The sequence below is a fragment of the Bombus huntii genome, unplaced genomic scaffold, assembly GCF_024542735.1.
Source record: "Bombus huntii isolate Logan2020A unplaced genomic scaffold, iyBomHunt1.1 ctg00000066.1, whole genome shotgun sequence".
Classification (NCBI taxonomy): Eukaryota; Metazoa; Arthropoda; class Insecta; order Hymenoptera; family Apidae; genus Bombus; species Bombus huntii.
In genome coordinates, this window is record NW_026099325.1 from 826,085 (window position 1) to 852,907 (window position 26,823).

Sequence of the window (26,823 nt, forward strand, 5' to 3'; positions counted from 1 at the left end):
TCTCTCCACACTTCCGTATCTTGAACATCCAAGCATCAACTAATTCGAAAATCGTCTGACGCGCGATACTCATAGGCTTATTGTGACGAACTACAGCTAATTGTAGCAAATCTTATTTGGTGGGCTCTAATACCTTTCGTACGTTATCTGGGCAAATGTGTTTTCTCATGTCCGGGAAAGTTTTTTCATAGCTTGTACCACCAGGTTGTATGGGAGTTGTCGAAGCACACAAGACAAGCCTCCGGTGAATATCAATAAGGAGAGACAGCGCTAGGGGTAATGGCCCCCCCTAACGCCAATTCAATAGTCAGGAAATATTAGGACTGGCTAGAACTAGAGAACGCGTGAAGGGGGTGCAACTGAAGTTAATTCATAAGAGAATCCTGGAGCACCTCTGTCATACGCGTCGGGTGGTCATCGTGGAGTTTTAGTCGGTAAGAGTCCGACACTACTCTGCTGTTACGCAATTACTGCAACAGCGGAGTGTCCATGAGGATTTCTCCACGTAAAAAAAAAAAAAAAAAAAAAAAGGTTGTATGTTAGTTACTCTGGCTTATCAATATGCCCTGTTCAATGTTGGCCAAGCTGAATAATGTCACAGGCCTCTATCTTCCTTAATAAGAGCTGTAGGGGATCGAATAATGAGACTACCAATATGTGTACTCGTTAGTGTATTTAAAACAGATCTTGTCGCGAAACGATATCTATACAGACGTTTAGTCACAGTTTATACTGAATCGTTTGCGATCACGTTCGTTTAGTCATAATCGTCAGAAGAAGGTCAAAAGATACAAATTCGTCTTGTTTTACGGTTACACGTAGTGGCACCATTGTTTTCCCCGGAGTTTATAATTCCTTACAATTCCTCTCGATATTCCGAAGCAAAACAACAACAGGGTTTGAAGCAAATTCTAACTCTTATGCCGCTACAGAGCTTTTTGAGGTATGGAGTAAATTGAATGCATCTTTGTTGAGCCTAGATGGTCCAGAATGGCGAACTACCGCAAGTAGAGCAACTAATCGAAATAATAGACACGCACATATACGTAATATGTTTAACATGGATAGGAAATTGCTTTGAAATTTAACAATCATTGCAATAATTACGTAGGTTCGGAAGTCGTATTACTAGATACTTATTGTAATATCGTAAAGTAATTCGAATTAGAAATCAGTTGAAAATAGAGAAACCGTGTACGTCGTGTTTCTGTACTTCGTTTACATGCAAGAGTGCCTACGTGAATAAAGGCACGTAGTTGGTAGTTCTTACATAGGCATGAGGGAAACAATAGACAACGTTAGAAGAAGGACGGTTTCGCTACGCAAGGCGAGTCGAAAAGTGTGCGTGTTGCGAGAATCAGAGCTAATTGAGTCGTCGAAGAGTAGAGTCGTTAGAGGTATCGAGTCGTCGAAGAGTAGAGTCGTGAGAATTGATAGAGTTGTTAGAGAGAGAGAGAGTGTGTGTGTGTTAGATTCGTTGTGACGAGAGTGGTCAAATAACTGTAAAGTTATTTGATATAGATACGAGTATTGCATTTAGTTTCCGTTAAATAAATATCGTTTCCTGTCCAATTTATATTTGTATATTCAATTTAATATTAATAAATTGTAAGTAATCGGGAAAAGATTTCTATCCTTATTTTCCGATTTTACATTATTTTCACAGATTTCAATTCACTTATTCATTGATTGATATTAGGACAAATGAGGAACTTCGCATCTAGTTAGATTAACAAATAAAATGTATTGTTCCTGATAAATGGTATGCGGAATAGTATAGGAAATAAAAGACTGGTTTATATTACCGTTCAAGTGACTGATAGTAGGAAAGCAGTGATGGAACATGAGGCAACGTAATATAAAATTGAATCCCTGAGTATAGCATGCAGATAATATTTTGAGTGTTGACGGAGGACAAAATTATGCACATTCCTTTTTCGATTCCGAGGAAATACATCAGCGATGAGTCAGTTGTCAAAACACGATGGAAATTGCTCATTGTCAATTGAACAAGTTTGATATAATTACACAAGCTTAAGATTTAACTTGAAATTTTTTTGAAGAAATTTATTTTTATTATACCTGATGTCAAGCGCGGTATTAAGTATCATGCTTTTATAACTATTGTTTTAAATATTTTTGTGTTGAAATAATGTCGTTTGGGTGTCTGTTTTGTACTGGAGGAGTACCCGAAATAATTATACTCGTCGCGTACAGCTAAACAGCTACAGGCAGTTGTTTGTATTCCTGGAACGCGTTGGATTCGTGTTTGCATGGTACGTTGATTGGAATGACTTAGAGGTGGGTTACTGGGGGTGCGAGTAATTATGTTTCAGCCAGGATTGGATAGAGAACGCGTTTAATCGACGTTTAAAGATCCGCTTAAAATACACATGCTCTGGTAGTTTCTAATTGGATCGTTATATATGTCGTATACTTTCTGCTAAATCCGTTTTTGGGAGACATTAAGTTGAAAAAGGTCATATTTTTAAAGAGGGGGAGAGAGGTGGTATGCATTGGATAAAGGTAACAATTTTATATGAAGGATAATTATTGTAAACATTGAATATAATTGGGGAAAATTGAGAAACTGGTGCAAATTGTTGTATTATAAGCTGCAGGCTTGGTGCTGTGTCTATCTCTTATCACTTTAATACAATGGATGAGACATTTGTATGGCGTTTTTTGATAATGGAAAACGTGTTCGTGCTGTATGTTTTGCATTCAATAACAGGAAATGGTTCTGCAATTTCAGTGATTCAAAGTACTTGCAGTATAATGATAAGCATAATACGATATAAATTTGCATTTCATCCGGCTACGGAGTGAAATACTTGTTTGACAATGGAACAGATCATTGCTAAGAAAGGAAAAAACGAACAGATTGTGTATCTATAATCTATTCCAAATTAAGATCATCGTTTCACGTTTAATATTTTAGATCTGCCGAAGGTAATTCACATTTCATTGTGATGACCGTATACATTGAAGCTATATCTGACCTTGCTATTTTTTGTTATTTGCGAAAGTATGTAGGATGTATAATAGACAAATATAGGGAGGATACAAATAGTCTTAACTCTTCTGCAGAAGGAGAAAGAAAAATAAAGGGTGATAAGGAAATGGGCATACCATACAAATAATTTCAATATAAAGTCATTTTAAGCATGCTAATGAAAGCATGGTAAGCATGGTAGTGTTCAATTGTTAGAAATATGTAATACCCAAATATGAAATTTGTATTATTTAAGTGTTTCAAAATGTTGGGTATTCCTGGGTGGACACTTATAACTTTTGCTTTGGAAGTTGAAGAAAATTACATTTATGACGTGAATTTTGTAATAAGCCACCTGCTCTATGGGAAAGTCATATTGCGAAAGGCATCTAAACAAGTATGTATTGTTTAAATATTATTGCTTTTATTATACTCGCAAAAAAAGAAATAATGTGGTGTTAATACAATGAGTCATAAAATGTTCAAATGCGTTGCGTCAAAATATTTATGACAATTTTTATATTTATAAAAGCTTTGTCTTGTTTTAATTACATAAGTACATGATAGTTGTAACAAATTTTTGTTCCATCAGTTTTCCGGCAGGTAAAAATCAAAATATACTCATTGAAGTCAAATGTTTTTCAGATTGAAAATTGCAAATTTAATATAATTGTTTTACGGATTAAACAGTTTTCTCTTAGGTGGAATAATTACTTAAAACATATTACTTGTGCTTTTGATACGCTGAGAACCGAAGAAGATCTCGTTGATGTAAATTTAAGCTGCGAAGGAAAAAGGAATAAGAGCAGACAAACTGCTATTATCTGCATGTAGTACATATTTTAGAGATTTATTTAAGGTAAAGTGAAATTAAGAATTTAATAATTTGTTACTGTTAACATATATTTTGTAAATGATACTTATTCTATTTTACGAAAATCCATGTCAGCATCCTGTTATAATATATAATAATAATGTAAAATTCGATGATTAGGCTGCATTGGTTGATTTTATGTATCAGGGAGAAGTAAATGTAGTTCGAGAACAATTGGCTAGTTATTTAACAACCGCTGAACTGCTTGCTGTTCAGGGCCTTGCCGATGGTATAGGAAAAGATAATGATAGTTTAGTAGAGGTATGTTTTTCAAAATTGTTAAATATGATTAGATATTTTCTGCTTAAATTAAAGTAATACAATTGTATCACGTTAAACTGTGTTTCGGGATGACATTTTTATATGACGCAATTTTATTTGATACTAGTGCTTCAAAAAAATAATTAAAAGTCAACAGATCTTGTTTATATATTTGATTTGAATGTAATTTAATATATTATTTTTACAAGATTTATGTTCGATATACATATACATTTATTTAGTTACTATTCTCTGCTTATTTCATACGAATTTCATAGTCTACAGCCTACTTTATCTATTATGTGTGTAACCTAAAATCATTGGAATAATTATTCTTGCATCAACATTAATGTACGTGCCAAATAATACGTGCAGTACACCTTCATACGCTATTGATTATTTCCTGTAAATGAAGAATTTTAATATAATGTACAAAATATATAAAATTTAGCATTAAAATTGTCGCACATATATTTAAAAATTAATTGGATTAAAGAATTTTTCAAAATTTCTGAGAATGTAAGGCCAACGTAAGATTTTACACGGAACTAGTTTCCATTTTCGCGCGTAAGACTACGTCATAAAGACAGAGGAGGGGGTATAGACAGCGGACTTCAGACGCGCAGCGTAGACTTCCCTTAGTCATCTTACGACTGTGCTGTGAGGAGGGTGTTTTGCTCGGTGGTTTCAAATCCTTTGTGTGCAGTTGTGTGAATCTCTTCTGTATTGTTCTACAACAAACAGGAGCCGGATACAGGTTGGTATACTTTTTACTTACTCAATAATTAGGTGAAATAATTGAGAAAGCATGGCGAGGACAAAGAAGGGACTTTCGAAAACTAACGCCGACAAGCCAGAAACTGAACGGTTACTAACTTGGATTGACGAAGTTCGCCGCAAAAGATCAAAGTGTCGCCGAAAGCGCAGACGCGATTTACGGATTGAAGCAATGCTGACGTGCGCTCTTTCCAAAGCTAAAAATGATTTACGCATCCGGCGATTATCAGCAGCTTCAAAATGGCAGAAATTTAAAAAACAATGCTTGAAGAAGAAGGTAAATTATACAAATTATGAGCTCTACAATGGTGAGGACACGGAAAATCCGGGATCGTCTCAACAGAATCCCCGGGAGGAGCCATCGTGTCCTGAATTGGGCAGTTCAGACGATGTCGTGTCTAAGTTGGCAGAAATAAAAGTAACGTTGCAACGCTGAAGTAGCGGGAAAAATGCAAGCGATCAGGTTTGGAAGACCTAACTGTGACAAGAGGATTTCTCGCAACGTTTTATCTACCAAATGCGTAGAAATTTCAACAACTATATGGAATCTCGAGCGATTACGGAGCACCGCGTATTACGTCGGTGCTGCAAGAATAGAAATTGCATTACTATCTTGATGTATATATGGATATTTTCTGGTTGCAGTCTCACCGTTCGAGATGGCATTGGGACAAGCGGAGGGAGTTGGTGTTCGCAACGATGCTGAAGCGTACTGCACGCTCGGGGACCCCATGTTCTCCAGTCTCTGCGCCTTTCGTTGGCTTAGTTTATATATTATATTGTATGCATTGGTTTGGTAATATACGTAATAATGAGCGTTCGAAGTATGTTCGAAGAGTGTTTGATCCGATATTTTTTAACTTCAGAAATATATACTTTGCATGTCTTATATTTTAAAGAAAATTTGTATAGTACATTTTAGCTTGTAGATTTAGTAGTATCGTTTCTAATATTCGCTCCATTATTCTGTACGTCAAGATTTTGTATATTTGCTTAATGTTGATTAACAGTTTTGTAGACTTTAAGAAATGAAATGAAATTAATAAAATTTGGAAAATGTTTACAATTTTTCTGCAATCTTCTAGTTCATATTAATGGCAAAAGTGCTTTCCTGCCCCGCATACTACACATAACAAAATTCTGTCGCAGGCAAGAGACCCGTACATGTACCCAGGCTGTTGGCCGTCATCGGCAACATTATTTGGCCTGTCTGTGTATGAGATAAGGAGCGACGAGAGAGGATTGGTACGGCATAAGGAAGGGGGGAAATGTGTTTCTTTTTAGAAAATCGTGCATGAAGTTTTCTGGCTGACGAATGGGTTGCACCATGATCAAGTTGTACATAAACGTCTCATCTCTCCACACTTCCGTATCTTGAACATCCAAGCATCAACTAATTCGAAAATCGTCTGACGCGCGATACTCATAGGCTTATTGTGACGAACTACAGCTAATTGTAGCAAATCTTATTTGGTGGGCTCTAATACCTTTCGTACGTTATCTGGGCAAATGTGTTTTCTCATGTCCGGGAAAGTTTTTTCATAGCTTGTACCACCAGGTTGTATGGGAGTTGTCGAAGCACACAAGACAAGCCTCCGGTGAATATCAATAAGGAGAGACAGCGCTAGGGGTAATGGCCCCCCCTAACGCCAATTCAATAGTCAGGAAATATTAGGACTGGCTAGAACTAGAGAACGCGTGAAGGGGGTGCAACTGAAGTTAATTCATAAGAGAATCCTGGAGCACCTCTGTCATACGCGTCGGGTGGTCATCGTGGAGTTTTAGTCGGTAAGAGTCCGACACTACTCTGCTGTTACGCAATTACTGCAACAGCGGAGTGTCCATGAGGATTTCTCCACGTAAAAAAAAAAAAAAAAAAAAAAAGGTTGTATGTTAGTTACTCTGGCTTATCAATATGCCCTGTTCAATGTTGGCCAAGCTGAATAATGTCACAGGCCTCTATCTTCCTTAATAAGAGCTGTAGGGGATCGAATAATGAGACTACCAATATGTGTACTCGTTAGTGTATTTAAAACAGATCTTGTCGCGAAACGATATCTATACAGACGTTTAGTCACAGTTTATACTGAATCGTTTGCGATCACGTTCGTTTAGTCATAATCGTCAGAAGAAGGTCAAAAGATACAAATTCGTCTTGTTTTACGGTTACACGTAGCGGCACCATTGTTTTCCCCGGAGTTTATAATTCCTTACAATTCCTCTCGATATTCCGAAGCAAAACAACAACATGGTTTGAAGCAAATTCTAACTCTTATGCCGCTACAGAGCTTTTTGAGGTATGGAGTAAATTGAATGCATCTTTGTTGAGTCTAGATGGTCCAGAATGGCGAACTACCGCAAGTAGAGCAACTAATCGAAATAATAGACACGCACATATACGTAATATGTTTAACATGGATAGGAAATTGCTTTGAAATTTAACAATCATTGCAATAATTACGTAGGTTCGGAAGTCGTATTACTAGATACTTATTGTAATATCGTAAAGTAATTCGAATTAGAAATCAGTTGAAAATAGAGAAACCGTGTACGTCGTGTTTCTGTACTTCGTTTACATGCAAGAGTGCCTACGTGAATAAAGGCACCTAGTTGGTAGTTCTTACATAGGTATGAGGGAAACAATAGACAACGTTAGAAGAAGGACGGTTTCGCTACGCAAGGCGAGTCGAAAAGTGTGCGTGTTGCGAGAATCAGAGCTAATTGAGTCGTCGAAGAGTAGAGTCGTTAGAGGTATCGAGTCGTCGAAGAGCAGAGTCGTGAGAATTGATAGAGTTGTTAGAGAGAGAGAGAGTGTGTGTGTGTTAGATTCGTTGTGACGAGAGTGGTCAAATAACTGTAAAGTTATTTGATATAGATACGAGTATTGCATTTAGTTTCCGTTAAATAAATATCGTTTCCTGTCCAATTTATATTTGTATATTCAATTTAATATTAATAAATTGTAAGTAATCGGGAAAAGATTTCTATCCTTATTTTCCGATTTTACATTATTTTCACAGATTTCAATTCACTTATTCATTGATTGATATTAGGACAAATGAGGAACTTCGCATCTAGTTAGATTAACAAATAAAATGTATTGTTCCTGATAAATGGTATGCGGAATAGTATAGGAAATAAAAGACTGGTTTATATTACCGTTCAAGTGACTGATAGTAGGAAAGCAGTGATGGAACATGAGGCAACGTAATATAAAATTGAATCCCTGAGTATAGCATGCAGATAATATTTTGAGTGTTGACGGAGGACAAAATTATGCACATTCCTTTTTCGATTCCGAGGAAATACATCAGCGATGAGTCAGTTGTCAAAACACGATGGAAATTGCTCATTGTCAATTGAACAAGTTTGATATAATTACACAAGCTTAAGATTTAACTTGAAATTTTTTTGAAGAAATTTATTTTTATTATACCTGATGTCAAGCGCGGTATTAAGTATCATGCTTTTATAACTATTGTTTTAAATATTTTTGTGTTGAAATAATGTCGTTTGGGTGTCTGTTTTGTACTGGAGGAGTACCCGAAATAATTATACTCGTCGCGTACAGCTAAACAGCTACAGGCAGTTGTTTGTATTCCTGGAACGCGTTGGATTCGTGTTTGCATGGTACGTTGATTGGAATGACTTAGAGGTGGGTTACTGGGGGTGCGAGTAATTATGTTTCAGCCAGGATTGGATAGAGAACGCGTTTAATCGACGTTTAAAGATCCGCTTAAAATACACATGCTCTGGTAGTTTCTAATTGGATCGTTATATATGTCGTATACTTTCTGCTAAATCCGTTTTTGGGAGACATTAAGTTGAAAAAGGTCATATTTTTAAAGAGGGGGAGAGAGGTGGTATGCACTGGATAAAGGTAACAATTTTATATGAAGGATAATTATTGTAAACATTGAATATAATTGGGGAAAATTGAGAAACTGGTGCAAATTGTTGTATTATAAGCTGCAGGCTTGGTGCTGTGTCTATCTCTTATCACTTTAATACAATGGATGAGACATTTGTATGGCGTTTTTTGATAATGGAAAACGTGTTCGTGCTGTATGTTTTGCATTCAATAACAGGAAATGGTTCTGCAATTTCAGTGATTCAAAGTACTTGCAGTATAATGATAAGCATAATACGATATAAATTTGCATTTCATCCGGCTACGGAGTGAAATACTTGTTTGACAATGGAACAGATCATTGCTAAGAAAGGAAAAAACGAACAGATTGTGTATCTATAATCTATTCCAAATTAAGATCATCGTTTCACGTTTAATATTTTAGATCTGCCGAAGGTAATTCACATTTCATTGTGATGACCGTATACATTGAAGCTATATCTGACCTTGCTATTTTTTGTTATTTGCGAAAGTATGTAGGATGTATAATAGACAAATATAGGGAGGATACAAATAGTCTTAACTCTTCTGCAGAAGGAGAAAGAAAAATAAAGGGTGATAAGGAAATGGGCATACCATACAAATAATTTCAATATAAAGTCATTTTAAGCATGCTAATGAAAGCATGGTAAGCATGGTAGTGTTCAATTGTTAGAAATATGTAATACCCAAATATGAAATTTGTATTATTTAAGTGTTTCAAAATGTTGGGTATTCCTGGGTGGACACTTATAACTTTTGCTTTGGAAGTTGAAGAAAATTACATTTATGACGTGAATTTTGTAATAAGCCACCTGCTCTATGGGAAAGTCATATTGCGAAAGGCATCTAAACAAGTATGTATTGTTTAAATATTATTGCTTTTATTATACTCGCAAAAAAAGAAATAATGTGGTGTTAATACAATGAGTCATAAAATGTTCAAATGCGTTGCGTCAAAATATTTATGACAATTTTTATATTTATAAAAGCTTTGTCTTGTTTTAATTACATAAGTACATGATAGTTGTAACAAATTTTGTTCCATCAGTTTTCCGGCAGGTAAAAATCAAAATATACTCATTGAAGTCAAATGTTTTTCAGATTGAAATTTGCAAATTTAATATAATTGTTTTACGGATTAAACAGTTTTCTCTTAGGTGGAATAATTACTTAAAACATATTACTTGTGCTTTTGATACGCTGAGACCGAAGAAGATCTCGTTGATGTAAATTTAAGCTGCGAAGGAAAAAGGAAATAAGAGCAGACAAACTGCTATTATCTGCATGTAGTACATATTTTAGAGATTTATTTAAGGTAAAGTGAAATTAAGAATTTAATAATTTGTTACTGTTAACATATATTTTGTAAATGATACTTATTCTATTTTACGAAAATCCATGTCAGCATCCTGTTATAATATATAATAATAATGTAAAATTCGATGATTAGGCTGCATTGGTTGATTTTATGTATCAGGGAGAAGTAAATGTAGTTCGAGAACAATTGGCTAGTTATTTAACAACCGCTGAACTGCTTGCTGTTCAGGGCCTTGCCGGATGGTATAGGAAAAGATAATGATAGTTTAGTAGAGGTATGTTTTTCAAAATTGTTAAATATGATTAGATATTTTCTGCTTAAAATAAAGTAATACAATTGTATCACGTTAAACTGTTGTTTCGGGATGACATTTTTATATGACGCAATTTTATTTGATACTAGTGCTTCAAAAAAATAATTAAAAGTCAACAGATCTTGTTTTATATATTTGATTTGGATGTAATTTAATATATTATTTTTACAAGATTTATGTTCGATATACATATACATTTATTTAGTTACTATTCTCTGCTTATTTCATACGAATTTCATAGTCTACAGCCTACTTTATCTATTATGTGTGTAACCTAAAATCATTGGAATAATTATTCTTGCATCAACATTAATGTACGTGCCAAATACTACGTGCAGTACACCTTCATACGCTATTGATTATTTCCTGTAAATGAAGAATTTTAATATAATGTACAAAATATATAAAATTTAGCATTAAAATTGTCGCACATATATTTAAAAATTAATTGGATTAAAGAATTTTTCAAAATTTCTGAGAATGTAAGGCCAACGTAAGATTTTACACGGAACTAGTTTCCATTTTCGCGCGTAAGACTACGTCATAAAGACAGAGGAGGGGGTATAGACAGCGGACTCAGACGCGCAGCGTAGACTTCCCTTAGTCATCTTACGACTGTGCTGTGTGGAGGGTGTTTTGCTCGGTGGTTTCAAATCCTTGTGTGCAGTTGTGTGGAATCTCTTCTGTATTGTTCTACAACAAACAGGAGCCGGATACAGGTTGGTATACTTTTTACTTACTCAAAATTAGGTGAAATATTGAGAAAGCATGGCGAGGACAAAGGAAGGGACTTTCGAAAACTAACCCCGACAAGCCAGAACTGAACGGTTACTAACTTGGATTGACGAAGTTCGCCGGCAAAAGATCAAAGTGTCGCCGAAAGCGCAGACGCGATTTACGGATTGAAGCAATGCTGACGTGCGCTCTTTCCAAAGCTAAAAATGATTTACGCATCCGGCGATTATCAGCAGCTTCAAAATGGCAGAAATTTAAAAAACAATGCTTGAAGAAGAAGGTAAATTATACAAATTATGAGCTCTACAATGGTGAGGACACGGAAAATCCGGGATCGTCTCAACAGAATCCCCGGGAGGAGCCATCGTGTCCTGAATTGGGCAGTTCAGACGATGTCGTGTCTAAGTTGGCAGAAATAAAAGTAACGTTGCAACGCTGAAGTAGCGGGAAAAATGCAAGCGATCAGGTTTGGAAGACCTAACTGTGACAAGAGGATTTCTCGCAACGTTTTATCTACCAAATGCGTAGAAATTTCAACAACTATATGGAATCTCGAGCGATTACGGAGCACCGCGTATTACGTCGGTGCTGCAAGAATAGAAATTGCATTACTATCTTGATGTATATATGGATATTTTCTGGTTGCAGTCTCACCGTTCGAGATGGCATTGGGACAAGCGGAGGGAGTTGGTGTTCGCAACGATGCTGAAGCGTACTGCACGCTCGGGGACCCCATGTTCTCCAGTCTCTGCGCCTTTCGTTGGCTTAGTTTATATATTATATTGTATGCATTGGTTTGGTAATATACGTAATAATGAGCGTTCGAAGTATGTTCGAAGAGTGTTTGATCCGATATTTTTTAATTTCAGAAATATATACTTTGCATGTCTTATATTTTAAAGAAAATTTGTATAGTACATTTTAGCTTGTAGATTTAGTAGTATCGTTTCTAATATTCGCTCCACTATTCTGTACGTCAAGATTTTGTATATTTGCTTAATATTGATTAACAGTTTTGTAGACTTTAAGAAATGAAATGAAATTAATAAAATTTGGAAAATGTTTACAATTTTTCTGCAATCTTCTAGTTCATATTAATGGCAAAAGTGCTTTTCTGCCCCGCATACTACACATAACAAAATTCTGTCGCAGGCAAGAGACCCGTACATGTACCCAGGCTGTTGGCCGTCATCGGCAACATTATTTGGCCTGTCTGTGTATGAGATAAGGAGCGACGAGAGAGGATTGGTACGGCATAAGGAAGGGGGGAAATGTGTTTCTTTTTAGAAAATCGTGCATGAAGTTTTCTGGCTGACGAATGGGTTGCACCATGATCAAGTTGTACATAAACGTCTCATCTCTCCACACTTCCGTATCTTGAACATCCAAGCATCAACTAATTCGAAAATCGTCTGACGCGCGATACTCATAGGCTTATTGTGACGAACTACAGCTAATTGTAGCAAATCTTATTTGGTGGGCTCTAATACCTTTCGTACGTTATCTGGGCAAATGTGTTTTCTCATGTCCGGGAAAGTTTTTTCATAGCTTGTACCACCAGGTTGTATGGGAGTTGTCGAAGCACACAAGACAAGCCTCCGGTGAATATCAATAAGGAGAGACAGCGCTAGGGGTAATGGCCCCCCCTAACGCCAATTCAATAGTCAGGAAATATTAGGACTGGCTAGAACTAGAGAACGCGTGAAGGGGGTGCAACTGAAGTTAATTCATAAGAGAATCCTGGAGCACCTCTGTCATACGCGTCGGGTGGTCATCGTGGAGTTTTAGTCGGTAAGAGTCCGACACTACTCTGCTGTTACGCAATTACTGCAACAGCGGAGTGTCCATGAGGATTTCTCCACGTAAAAAAAAAAAAAAAAAAAAAAGGTTGTATGTTAGTTACTCTGGCTTATCAATATGCCCTGTTCAATGTTGGCCAAGCTGAATAATGTCACAGGCCTCTATCTTCCTTAATAAGAGCTGTAGGGGATCGAATAATGAGACTACCAATATATGTACTCGTTAGTGTATTTAAAACAGATCTTGTCGCGAAACGATATCTATACAGACGTTTAGTCACAGTTTATACTGAATCGTTTGCGATCACGTTCGTTTAGTCATAATCGTCAGAAGAAGGTCAAAAGATACAAATTCGTCTTGTTTTACGGTTACACGTAGCGGCGCCATTGTTTTCCCCGGAGTTTATAATTCCTTACAATTCCTCTCGATATTCCGAAGCAAAACAACAACATGGTTTGAAGCAAATTCTAACTCTTATGCCGCTACAGAGCTTTTTGAGGTATGGAGTAAATTGAATGCATCTTTGTTGAGTCTAGATGGTCCAGAATGGCGAACTACCGCAAGTAGAGCAACTAATCGAAATAATAGACACGCACATATACGTAATATGTTTAACATGGATAGGAAATTGCTTTGAAATTTAACAATCATTGCAATAATTACGTAGGTTCGGAAGTCGTATTACTAGATACTTATTGTAATATCGTAAAGTAATTCGAATTAGAAATCAGTTGAAAATAGAGAAACCGTGTACGTCGTGTTTCTGTACTTCGTTTACATGCAAGAGTGCCTACGTGAATAAAGGCACCTAGTTGGTAGTTCTTACATAGGTATGAGGGAAACAATAGACAACGTTAGAAGAAGGACGGTTTCGCTACGCAAGGCGAGTCGAAAAGTGTGCGTGTTGCGAGAATCAGAGCTAATTGAGTCGTCGAAGAGTAGAGTCGTTAGAGGTATCGAGTCGTCGAAGAGCAGAGTCGTGAGAATTGATAGAGTTGTTAGAGAGAGAGAGAGTGTGTGTGTGTTAGATTCGTTGTGACGAGAGTGGTCAAATAACTGTAAAGTTATTTGATATAGATACGAGTATTGCATTTAGTTTCCGTTAAATAAATATCGTTTCCTGTCCAATTTATATTTGTATATTCAATTTAATATTAATAAATTGTAAGTAATCGGGAAAAGATTTCTATCCTTATTTTCCGATTTTACATTATTTTCACAGATTTCAATTCACTTATTCATTGATTGATATTAGGACAAATGAGGAACTTCGCATCTAGTTAGATTAACAAATAAAATGTATTGTTCCTGATAAATGGTATGCGGAATAGTATAGGAAATAAAAGACTGGTTTATATTACCGTTCAAGTGACTGATAGTAGGAAAGCAGTGATGGAACATGAGGCAACGTAATATAAAATTGAATCCCTGAGTATAGCATGCAGATAATATTTTGAGTGTTGACGGAGGACAAAATTATGCACATTCCTTTTTCGATTCCGAGGAAATACATCAGCGATGAGTCAGTTGTCAAAACACGATGGAAATTGCTCATTGTCAATTGAACAAGTTTGATATAATTACACAAGCTTAAGATTTAACTTGAAATTTTTTTGAAGAAATTTATTTTTATTATACCTGATGTCAAGCGCGGTATTAAGTATCATGCTTTTATAACTATTGTTTTAAATATTTTTGTGTTGAAATAATGTCGTTTGGGTGTCTGTTTTGTACTGGAGGAGTACCCGAAATAATTATACTCGTCGCGTACAGCTAAACAGCTACAGGCAGTTGTTTGTATTCCTGGAACGCGTTGGATTCGTGTTTGCATGGTACGTTGATTGGAATGACTTAGAGGTGGGTTACTGGGGGTGCGAGTAATTATGTTTCAGCCAGGATTGGATAGAGAACGCGTTTAATCGACGTTTAAAGATCCGCTTAAAATACACATGCTCTGGTAGTTTCTAATTGGATCGTTATATATGTCGTATACTTTCTGCTAAATCCGTTTTTGGGAGACATTAAGTTGAAAAAGGTCATATTTTTAAAGAGGGGGAGAGAGGTGGTATGCACTGGATAAAGGTAACAATTTTATATGAAGGATAATTATTGTAAACATTGAATATAATTGGGGAAAATTGAGAAACTGGTGCAAATTGTTGTATTATAAGCTGCAGGCTTGGTGCTGTGTCTATCTCTTATCACTTTAATACAATGGATGAGACATTTGTATGGCGTTTTTTGATAATGGAAAACGTGTTCGTGCTGTATGTTTTGCATTCAATAACAGGAAATGGTTCTGCAATTTCAGTGATTCAAAGTACTTGCAGTATAATGATAAGCATAATACGATATAAATTTGCATTTCATCCGGCTACGGAGTGAAATACTTGTTTGACAATGGAACAGATCATTGCTAAGAAAGGAAAAAACGAACAGATTGTGTATCTATAATCTATTCCAAATTAAGATCATCGTTTCACGTTTAATATTTTAGATCTGCCGAAGGTAATTCACATTTCATTGTGATGACCGTATACATTGAAGCTATATCTGACCTTGCTATTTTTTGTTATTTGCGAAAGTATGTAGGATGTATAATAGACAAATATAGGGAGGATACAAATAGTCTTAACTCTTCTGCAGAAGGAGAAAGAAAAATAAAGGGTGATAAGGAAATGGGCATACCATACAAATAATTTCAATATAAAGTCATTTTAAGCATGCTAATGAAAGCATGGTAAGCATGGTAGTGTTCAATTGTTAGAAATATGTAATACCCAAATATGAAATTTGTATTATTTAAGTGTTTCAAAATGTTGGGTATTCCTGGGTGGACACTTATAACTTTTGCTTTGGAAGTTGAAGAAAATTACATTTATGACGTGAATTTTGTAATAAGCCACCTGCTCTATGGGAAAGTCATATTGCGAAAGGCATCTAAACAAGTATGTATTGTTTAAATATTATTGCTTTTATTATACTCGCAAAAAAAGAAATAATGTGGTGTTAATACAATGAGTCATAAAATGTTCAAATGCGTTGCGTCAAAATATTTATGACAATTTTTATATTTATAAAAGCTTTGTCTTGTTTTAATTACATAAGTACATGATAGTTGTAACAAATTTTTGTTCCATCAGTTTTCCGGCAGGTAAAAATCAAAATATACTCATTGAAGTCAAATGTTTTTCAGATTGAAAATTGCAAATTTAATATAATTGTTTTACGGATTAAACAGTTTTCTCTTAGGTGGAATAATTACTTAAAACATATTACTTGTGCTTTTGATACGCTGAGAACCGAAGAAGATCTCGTTGATGTAAATTTAAGCTGCGAAGGAAAAAGGAATAAGAGCAGACAAACTGCTATTATCTGCATGTAGTACATATTTTAGAGATTTATTTAAGGTAAAGTGAAATTAAGAATTTAATAATTTGTTACTGTTAACATATATTTTGTAAATGATACTTATTCTATTTTACGAAAATCCATGTCAGCATCCTGTTATAATATATAATAATAATGTAAAATTCGATGATTAGGCTGCATTGGTTGATTTTATGTATCAGGGAGAAGTAAATGTAGTTCGAGAACAATTGGCTAGTTATTTAACAACCGCTGAACTGCTTGCTGTTCAGGGCCTTGCCGATGGTATAGGAAAAGATAATGATAGTTTAGTAGAGGTATGTTTTTCAAAATTGTTAAATATGATTAGATATTTTCTGCTTAAATTAAAGTAATACAATTGTATCACGTTAAACTGTGTTTCGGGATGACATTTTTATATGACGCAATTTTATTTGATACTAGTGCTTCAAAAAAATAATTAAAAGTCAACAGATCTTGTTTATATATTTGATTTGAATGTAATTTAATATATTATTTTTACAAGATTTATGTTCGATATACATATACATTTATTTAGTTACTATTCTCTGCTTATTTCATACGAATTTCATAGTCTACAGCCTACTTTATCTATTATGTGTGTAACCTAAAATCATTGGAATAATTATTCTTGCATCAACATTAATGTACGTGCCAAATAATACGTGCAGTACACCTTCATACGCTATTGATTATTTCCTGTAAATGAAGAATTTTAATATAATGTACAAAATATATAAAATTTAGCATTAAAATTGTCGCACATATATTTAAAAATTAATTGGATTAAAGAATTTTTCAAAATTTCTGAGAATGTAAGGCCAACGTAAGATTTTACACGGAACTAGTTTCCATTTTCGCGCGTAAGACTACGTCATAAAGACAGAGGAGGGGGTATAGACAGCGGACTTCAGACGCGCAGCGTAGACTTCCCTTAGTCATCTTACGACTGTGCTGTGAGGAGGGTGTTTTGCTCGGTGGTTTCAAATCCTTTGTGTGCAGTTGTGTGAATCTCTTCTGTATTGTTCTACAACAAACAGGAGCCGGATACAGGTTGGTATACTTTTTACTTACTCAATAATTAGGTGAAATAATTGAGAAAGCATGGCGAGGACAAAGAAGGGACTTTCGAAAACTAACGCCGACAAGCCAGAAACTGAACGGTTACTAACTTGGATTGACGAAGTTCGCCGCAAAAGATCAAAGTGTCGCCGAAAGCGCAGACGCGATTTACGGATTGAAGCAATGCTGACGTGCGCTCTTTCCAAAGCTAAAAATGATTTACGCATCCGGCGATTATCAGCAGCTTCAAAATGGCAGAAATTTAAAAAACAATGCTTGAAGAAGAAGGTAAATTATACAAATTATGAGCTCTACAATGGTGAGGACACGGAAAATCCGGGATCGTCTCAACAGAATCCCCGGGAGGAGCCATCGTGTCCTGAATTGGGCAGTTCAGACGATGTCGTGTCTAAGTTGGCAGAAATAAAAGTAACGTTGCAACGCTGAAGTAGCGGGAAAAATGCAAGCGATCAGGTTTGGAAGACCTAACTGTGACAAGAGGATTTCTCGCAACGTTTTATCTACCAAATGCGTAGAAATTTCAACAACTATATGGAATCTCGAGCGATTACGGAGCACCGCGTATTACGTCGGTGCTGCAAGAATAGAAATTGCATTACTATCTTGATGTATATATGGATATTTTCTGGTTGCAGTCTCACCGTTCGAGATGGCATTGGGACAAGCGGAGGGAGTTGGTGTTCGCAACGATGCTGAAGCGTACTGCACGCTCGGGGACCCCATGTTCTCCAGTCTCTGCGCCTTTCGTTGGCTTAGTTTATATATTATATTGTATGCATTGGTTTGGTAATATACGTAATAATGAGCGTTCGAAGTATGTTCGAAGAGTGTTTGATCCGATATTTTTTAATTTCAGAAATATATACTTTGCATGTCTTATATTTTAAAGAAAATTTGTATAGTACATTTTAGCTTGTAGATTTAGTAGTATCGTTTCTAATATTCGCTCCATTATTCTGTACGTCAAGATTTTGTATATTTGCTTAATGTTGATTAACAGTTTTGTAGACTTTAAGAAATGAAATGAAATTAATAAAATTTGGAAAATGTTTACAATTTTTCTGCAATCTTCTAGTTCATATTAATGGCAAAAGTGCTTTTCTGCCCCGCATACTACACATAACAAAATTCTGTCGCAGGCAAGAGACCCGTACATGTACCCAGGCTGTTGGCCGTCATCGGCAACATTATTTGGCCTGTCTGTGTATGAGATAAGGAGCGACGAGAGAGGATTGGTACGGCATAAGGAAGGGGGGAAATGTGTTTCTTTTTAGAAAATCGTGCATGAAGTTTTCTGGCTGACGAATGGGTTGCACCATGATCAAGTTGTACATAAACGTCTCATCTCTCCACACTTCCGTATCTTGAACATCCAAGCATCAACTAATTCGAAAATCGTCTGACGCGCGATACTCATAGGCGTATTGTGACGAACTACAGCTAATTGTAGCAAATCTTATTTGGTGGGCTCTAATACCTTTCGTACGTTATCTGGGCAAATGTGTTTTCTCATGTCCGGGAAAGTTTTTTCATAGCTTGTACCACCAGGTTGTATGGGAGTTGTCGAAGCACACAAGACAAGCCTCCGGTGAATATCAATAAGGAGAGACAGCGCTAGGGGTAATGGCCCCCCCTAACGCCAATTCAATAGTCAGGAAATATTAGGACTGGCTAGAACTAGAGAACGCGTGAAGGGGGTGCAACTGAAGTTAATTCATAAGAGAATCCTGGAGCACCTCTGTCATACGCGTCGGGTGGTCATCGTGGAGTTTTAGTCGGTAAGAGTCCGACACTACTCTGCTGTTACGCAATTACTGCAACAGCGGAGTGTCCATGAGGATTTCTCCACGTAAAAAAAAAAAAAAAAAAAAAAAAAAGGTTGTATGTTAGTTACTCTGGCTTATCAATATGCCCTGTTCAATGTTGGCCAAGCTGAATAATGTCACAGGCCTCTATCTTCCTTAATAAGAGCTGTAGGGGATCGAATAATGAGACTACCAATATGTGTACTCGTTAGTGTATTTAAAACAGATCTTGTCGCGAAACGATATCTATACAGACGTTTAGTCACAGTTTATACTGAATCGTTTGCGATCACGTTCGTTTAGTCATAATCGTCAGAAGAAGGTCAAAAGATACAAATTCGTCTTGTTTTACGGTTACACGTAGCGGCGCCATTGTTTTCCCCGGAGTTTATAATTCCTTACAATTCCTCTCGATATTCCGAAGCAAAACAACAACATGGTTTGAAGCAAATTCTAACTCTTATGCCGCTACAGAGCTTTTTGAGGTATGGAGTAAATTGAATGCATCTTTGTTGAGTCTAGATGGTCCAGAATGGCGAACTACCGCAAGTAGAGCAACTAATCGAAATAATAGACACGCACATATACGTAATATGTTTAACATGGATAGGAAATTGCTTTGAAATTTAACAATCATTGCAATAATTACGTAGGTTCGGAAGTCGTATTACTAGATACTTATTGTAATATCGTAAAGTAATTCGAATTAGAAATCAGTTGAAAATAGACAAACCGTGTACGTCGTGTTTCTGTACTTCGTTTACATGCAAGAGTGCCTACGTGAATAAAGGCACGTAGTTGGTAGTTCTTACATAGGTATGAGGGAAACAATAGACAACGTTAGAAGAAGGACGGTTTCGCTACGCAAGGCGAGTCGAAAAGTGTGCGTGTTGCGAGAATCAGAGCTAATTGAGTCGTCGAAGAGTAGAGTCGTTAGAGGTATCGAGTCGTCGAAGAGCAGAGTCGTGAGAATTGATAGAGTTGTTAGAGAGAGAGAGAGTGTGTGTGTGTTAGATTCGTTGTGACGAGAGTGGTCAAATAACTGTAAAGTTATTTGATATAGATACGAGTATTGCATTTAGTTTCCGTTAAATAAATATCGTTTCCTGTCCAATTTATATTTGTATATTCAATTTAATATTAATAAATTGTAAGTAATCGGGAAAAGATTTCTATCCTTATTTTCCGATTTTACATTATTTTCACAGATTTCAATTCACTTATTCATTGATTGATATTAGGACAAATGAGGAACTTCGCATCTAGTTAGATTAACAAATAAAATGTATTGTTCCTGATAAATGGTATGCGGAATAGTATAGGAAATAAAAGACTGGTTTATATTACCGTTCAAGTGACTGATAGTAGGAAAGCAGTGATGGAACATGAGGCAACGTAATATAAAATTGAATCCCTGAGTATAGCATGCAGATAATATTTTGAGTGTTGACGGAGGACAAAATTATGCACATTCCTTTTTCGATTCCGAGGAAATACATCAGCGATGAGTCAGTTGTCAAAACACGATGGAAATTGCTCATTGTCAATTGAACAAGTTTGATATAATTACACAAGCTTAAGATTTAACTTGAAATTTTTTTGAAGAAATTTATTTTTATTATACCTGATGTCAAGCGCGGTATTAAGTATCATGCTTTTATAACTATTGTTTTAAATATTTTTGTGTTGAAATAATGTCGTTTGGGTGTCTGTTTTGTACTGGAGGAGTACCCGAAATAATTATACTCGTCGCGTACAGCTAAACAGCTACAGGCAGTTGTTTGTATTCCTGGAACGCGTTGGATTCGTGTTTGCATGGTACGTTGATTGGAATGACTTAGAGGTGGGTTACTGGGGGTGCGAGTAATTATGTTTCAGCCAGGATTGGATAGAGAACGCGTTTAATCGACGTTTAAAGATCCGCTTAAAATACACATGCTCTGGTAGTTTCTAATTGGATCGTTATATATGTCGTATACTTTCTGCTAAATCCGTTTTTGGGAGACATTAAGTTGAAAAAGGTCATATTTTTAAAGAGGGGGAGAGAGGTGGTATGCACTGGATAAAGGTAACAATTTTATATGAAGGATAATTATTGTAAACATTGAATATAATTGGGGAAAATTGAGAAACTGGTGCAAATTGTTGTATTATAAGCTGCAGGCTTGGTGCTGTGTCTATCTCTTATCACTTTAATACAATGGATGAGACATTTGTATGGCGTTTTTTGATAATGGAAAACGTGTTCGTGCTGTATGTTTTGCATTCAATAACAGGAAATGGTTCTGCAATTTCAGTGATTCAAAGTACTTGCAGTATAATGATAAGCATAATACGATATAAATTTGCATTTCATCCGGCTACGGAGTGAAATACTTGTTTGACAATGGAACAGATCATTGCTAAGAAAGGAAAAAACGAACAGATTGTGTATCTATAATCTATTCCAAATTAAGATCATCGTTTCACGTTTAATATTTTAGATCTGCCGAAGGTAATTCACATTTCATTGTGATGACCGTATACATTGAAGCTATATCTGACCTTGCTATTTTTTGTTATTTGCGAAAGTATGTAGGATGTATAATAGACAAATATAGGGAGGATACAAATAGTCTTAACTCTTCTGCAGAAGGAGAAAGAAAAATAAAGGGTGATAAGGAAATGGGCATACCATACAAATAATTTCAATATAAAGTCATTTTAAGCATGCTAATGAAAGCATGGTAAGCATGGTAGTGTTCAATTGTTAGAAATATGTAATACCCAAATATGAAATTTGTATTATTTAAGTGTTTCAAAATGTTGGGTATTCCTGGGTGGACACTTATAACTTTTGCTTTGGAAGTTGAAGAAAATTACATTTATGACGTGAATTTTGTAATAAGCCACCTGCTCTATGGGAAAGTCATATTGCGAAAGGCATCTAAACAAGTATGTATTGTTTAAATATTATTGCTTTTATTATACTCGCAAAAAAAGAAATAATGTGGTGTTAATACAATGAGTCATAAAATGTTCAAATGCGTTGCGTCAAAATATTTATGACAATTTTTATATTTATAAAAGCTTTGTCTTGTTTTAATTACATAAGTACATGATAGTTGTAACAAATTTTTGTTCCATCAGTTTTCCGGCAGGTAAAAATCAAAATATACTCATTGAAGTCAAATGTTTTTCAGATTGAAAATTGCAAATTTAATATAATTGTTTTACGGATTAAACAGTTTTCTCTTAGGTGGAATAATTACTTAAAACATATTACTTGTGCTTTTGATACGCTGAGAACCGAAGAAGATCTCGTTGATGTAAATTTAAGCTGCGAAGGAAAAAGGAATAAGAGCAGACAAACTGCTATTATCTGCATGTAGTACATATTTTAGAGATTTATTTAAGGTAAAGTGAAATTAAGAATTTAATAATTTGTTACTGTTAACATATATTTTGTAAATGATACTTATTCTATTTTACGAAAATCCATGTCAGCATCCTGTTATAATATATAATAATAATGTAAAATTCGATGATTAGGCTGCATTGGTTGATTTTATGTATCAGGGAGAAGTAAATGTAGTTCGAGAACAATTGGCTAGTTATTTAACAACCGCTGAACTGCTTGCTGTTCAGGGCCTTGCCGATGGTATAGGAAAAGATAATGATAGTTTAGTAGAGGTATGTTTTTCAAAATTGTTAAATATGATTAGATATTTTCTGCTTAAATTAAAGTAATACAATTGTATCACGTTAAACTGTGTTTCGGGATGACATTTTTATATGACGCAATTTTATTTGATACTAGTGCTTCAAAAAAATAATTAAAAGTCAACAGATCTTGTTTATATATTTGATTTGAATGTAATTTAATATATTATTTTTACAAGATTTATGTTCGATATACATATACATTTATTTAGTTACTATTCTCTGCTTATTTCATACGAATTTCATAGTCTACAGCCTACTTTATCTATTATGTGTGTAACCTAAAATCATTGGAATAATTATTCTTGCATCAACATTAATGTACGTGCCAAATAATACGTGCAGTACACCTTCATACGCTATTGATTATTTCCTGTAAATGAAGAATTTTAATATAATGTACAAAATATATAAAATTTAGCATTAAAATTGTCGCACATATATTTAAAAATTAATTGGATTAAAGAATTTTTCAAAATTTCTGAGAATGTAAGGCCAACGTAAGATTTTACACGGAACTAGTTTCCATTTTCGCGCGTAAGACTACGTCATAAAGACAGAGGAGGGGGTATAGACAGCGGACTTCAGACGCGCAGCGTAGACTTCCCTTAGTCATCTTACGACTGTGCTGTGAGGAGGGTGTTTTGCTCGGTGGTTTCAAATCCTTTGTGTGCAGTTGTGTGAATCTCTTCTGTATTGTTCTACAACAAACAGGAGCCGGATACAGGTTGGTATACTTTTTACTTACTCAATAATTAGGTGAAATAATTGAGAAAGCATGGCGAGGACAAAGAAGGGACTTTCGAAAACTAACGCCGACAAGCCAGAAACTGAACGGTTACTAACTTGGATTGACGAAGTTCGCCGCAAAAGATCAAAGTGTCGCCGAAAGCGCAGACGCGATTTACGGATTGAAGCAATGCTGACGTGCGCTCTTTCCAAAGCTAAAAATGATTTACGCATCCGGCGATTATCAGCAGCTTCAAAATGGCAGAAATTTAAAAAACAATGCTTGAAGAAGAAGGTAAATTATACAAATTATGAGCTCTACAATGGTGAGGACACGGAAAATCCGGGATCGTCTCAACAGAATCCCCGGGAGGAGCCATCGTGTCCTGAATTGGGCAGTTCAGACGATGTCGTGTCTAAGTTGGCAGAAATAAAAGTAACGTTGCAACGCTGAAGTAGCGGGAAAAATGCAAGCGATCAGGTTTGGAAGACCTAACTGTGACAAGAGGATTTCTCGCAACGTTTTATCTACCAAATGCGTAGAAATTTCAACAACTATATGGAATCTCGAGCGATTACGGAGCACCGCGTATTACGTCGGTGCTGCAAGAATAGAAATTGCATTACTATCTTGATGTATATATGGATATTTTCTGGTTGCAGTCTCACCGTTCGAGATGGCATTGGGACAAGCGGAGGGAGTTGGTGTTCGCAACGATGCTGAAGCGTACTGCACGCTCGGGGACCCCATGTTCTCCAGTCTCTGCGCCTTTCGTTGGCTTAGTTTATATATTATATTGTATGCATTGGTTTGGTAATATACGTAATAATGAGCGTTCGAAGTATGTTCGAAGAGTGTTTGATCCGATATTTTTTAATTTCAGAAATATATACTTTGCATGTCTTATATTTTAAAGAAAATTTGTATAGTACATTTTAGCTTGTAGATTTAGTAGTATCGTTTCTAATATTCGCTCCATTATTCTGTACGTCAAGATTTTGTATATTTGCTTAATGTTGATTAACAGTTTTGTAGACTTTAAGAAATGAAATGAAATTAATAAAATTTGGAAAATGTTTACAATTTTTCTGCAATCTTCTAGTTCATATTAATGGCAAAAGTGCTTTTCTGCCCCGCATACTACACATAACAAAATTCTGTCGCAGGCAAGAGACCCGTACATGTACCCAGGCTGTTGGCCGTCATCGGCAACATTATTTGGCCTGTCTGTGTATGAGATAAGGAGCGACGAGAGAGGATTGGTACGGCATAAGGAAGGGGGGAAATGTGTTTCTTTTTAGAAAATCGTGCATGAAGTTTTCTGGCTGACGAATGGGTTGCACCATGATCAAGTTGTACATAAACGTCTCATCTCTCCACACTTCCGTATCTTGAACATCCAAGCATCAACTAATTCGAAAATCGTCTGACGCGCGATACTCATAGGCTTATTGTGACGAACTACAGCTAATTGTAGCAAATCTTATTTGGTGGGCTCTAATACCTTTCGTACGTTATCTGGGCAAATGTGTTTTCTTATGTCCGGGAAAGTTTTTTCATAGCTTGTACCACCAGGTTGTATGGGAGTTGTCGAAGCACACAAGACAACTCCCATGAATATGAACCCATGAACCCGGTGAATATCAATAAGGAGAGACAGCGCTAGGGGTAATGGCCCCCCCCTAACGCCAATTCAATAGTCAGGAAATATTAGGACTGGCTAGAACTAGAGAACGCGTGAAGGGGGTGCAACTGAAGTTAATTCATAAGAGAATCCTGGAGCACCTCTGTCATACGCGTCGGGTGGTCATCGTGGAGTTTTAGTCGGTAAGAGTCCGACACTACTCTGCTGTTACGCAATTACTGCAACAGCGGAGTGTCCATGAGGATTTCTCCACGTAAAAAAAAAAAAAAAAAAAAAAAGGTTGTATGTTAGTTACTCTGGCTTATCAATATGCCCTGTTCAATGTTGGCCAAGCTGAATAATGTCACAGGCCTCTATCTTCCTTAATAAGAGCTGTAGGGGATCGAATAATGAGACTACCAATATGTGTACTCGTTAGTGTATTTAAAACAGATCTTGTCGCGAAACGATATCTATACAGACGTTTAGTCACAGTTTATACTGAATCGTTTGCGATCACGTTCGTTTAGTCATAATCGTCAGAAGAAGGTCAAAAGATACAAATTCGTCTTGTTTTACGGTTACACGTAGCGGCACCATTGTTTTCCCCGGAGTTTATAATTCCTTACAATTCCTCTCGATATTCCGAAGCAAAACAACAACATGGTTTGAAGCAAATTCTAACTCTTATGCCGCTACAGAGCTTTTTGAGGTATGGAGTAAATTGAATGCATCTTTGTTGAGTCTAGATGGTCCAGAATGGCGAACTACCGCAAGTAGAGCAACTAATCGAAATAATAGACACGCACATATACGTAATATGTTTAACATGGATAGGAAATGTCTTTGAAATTTAACAATCATTGCAATAATTACGTAGGTTCGGAAGTCGTATTACTAGATACTTATTGTAATATCGTAAAGTAATTCGAATTAGAAATCAGTTGAAAATAGAGAAACCGTGTACGTCGTGTTTCTGTACTTCGTTTACATGCAAGAGTGCCTACGTGAATAAAGGCACGTAGTTGGTAGTTCTTACATAGGTATGAGGGAAACAATAGACAACGTTAGAAGAAGGACGGTTTCGCTACGCAAGGCGAGTCGAAAAGTGTGCGTGTTGCGAGAATCAGAGCTAATTGAGTCGTCGAAGAGTAGAGTCGTTAGAGGTATCGAGTCGTCGAAGAGTAGAGTCGTGAGAATTGATAGAGTTGTTAGAGAGAGAGAGAGTGTGTGTGTGTTAGATTCGTTGTGACGAGAGTGGTCAAATAACTGTAAAGTTGTTTGATATAGATACGAGTATTGCATTTAGTTTCCGTTAAATAAATATCGTTTCCTGTCCAATTTATATTTGTATATTCAATTTAATATTAATAAATTGTAAGTAATCGGGAAAAGATTTCTATCCTTATTTTCCGATTTTACATTATTTTCACAGATTTCAATTCACTTATTCATTGATTGATATTAGGACAAATGAGGAACTTCGCATCTAGTTAGATTAACAAATAAAATGTATTGTTCCTG

At 35.9% G+C, this 26,823-nt stretch overlaps 2 long non-coding RNA genes across 2 annotated transcripts; both read left to right on the plus strand.

Annotated features, from left to right (window-relative positions):
* LOC126876154 (uncharacterized) lies at nt 1-26,823 on the plus strand. The gene is made up of 3 exons (XR_007693961.1): nt 1-950; nt 13,473-13,918; nt 26,466-26,823. It is a non-coding gene; the product is annotated as an uncharacterized LOC126876154 (long non-coding RNA).
* LOC126876144 (uncharacterized) lies at nt 17,002-26,133 on the plus strand. Its single transcript, XR_007693951.1, has 3 exons — nt 17,002-17,408; nt 18,074-19,735; nt 26,020-26,133. It is a non-coding gene; the product is annotated as an uncharacterized LOC126876144 (long non-coding RNA).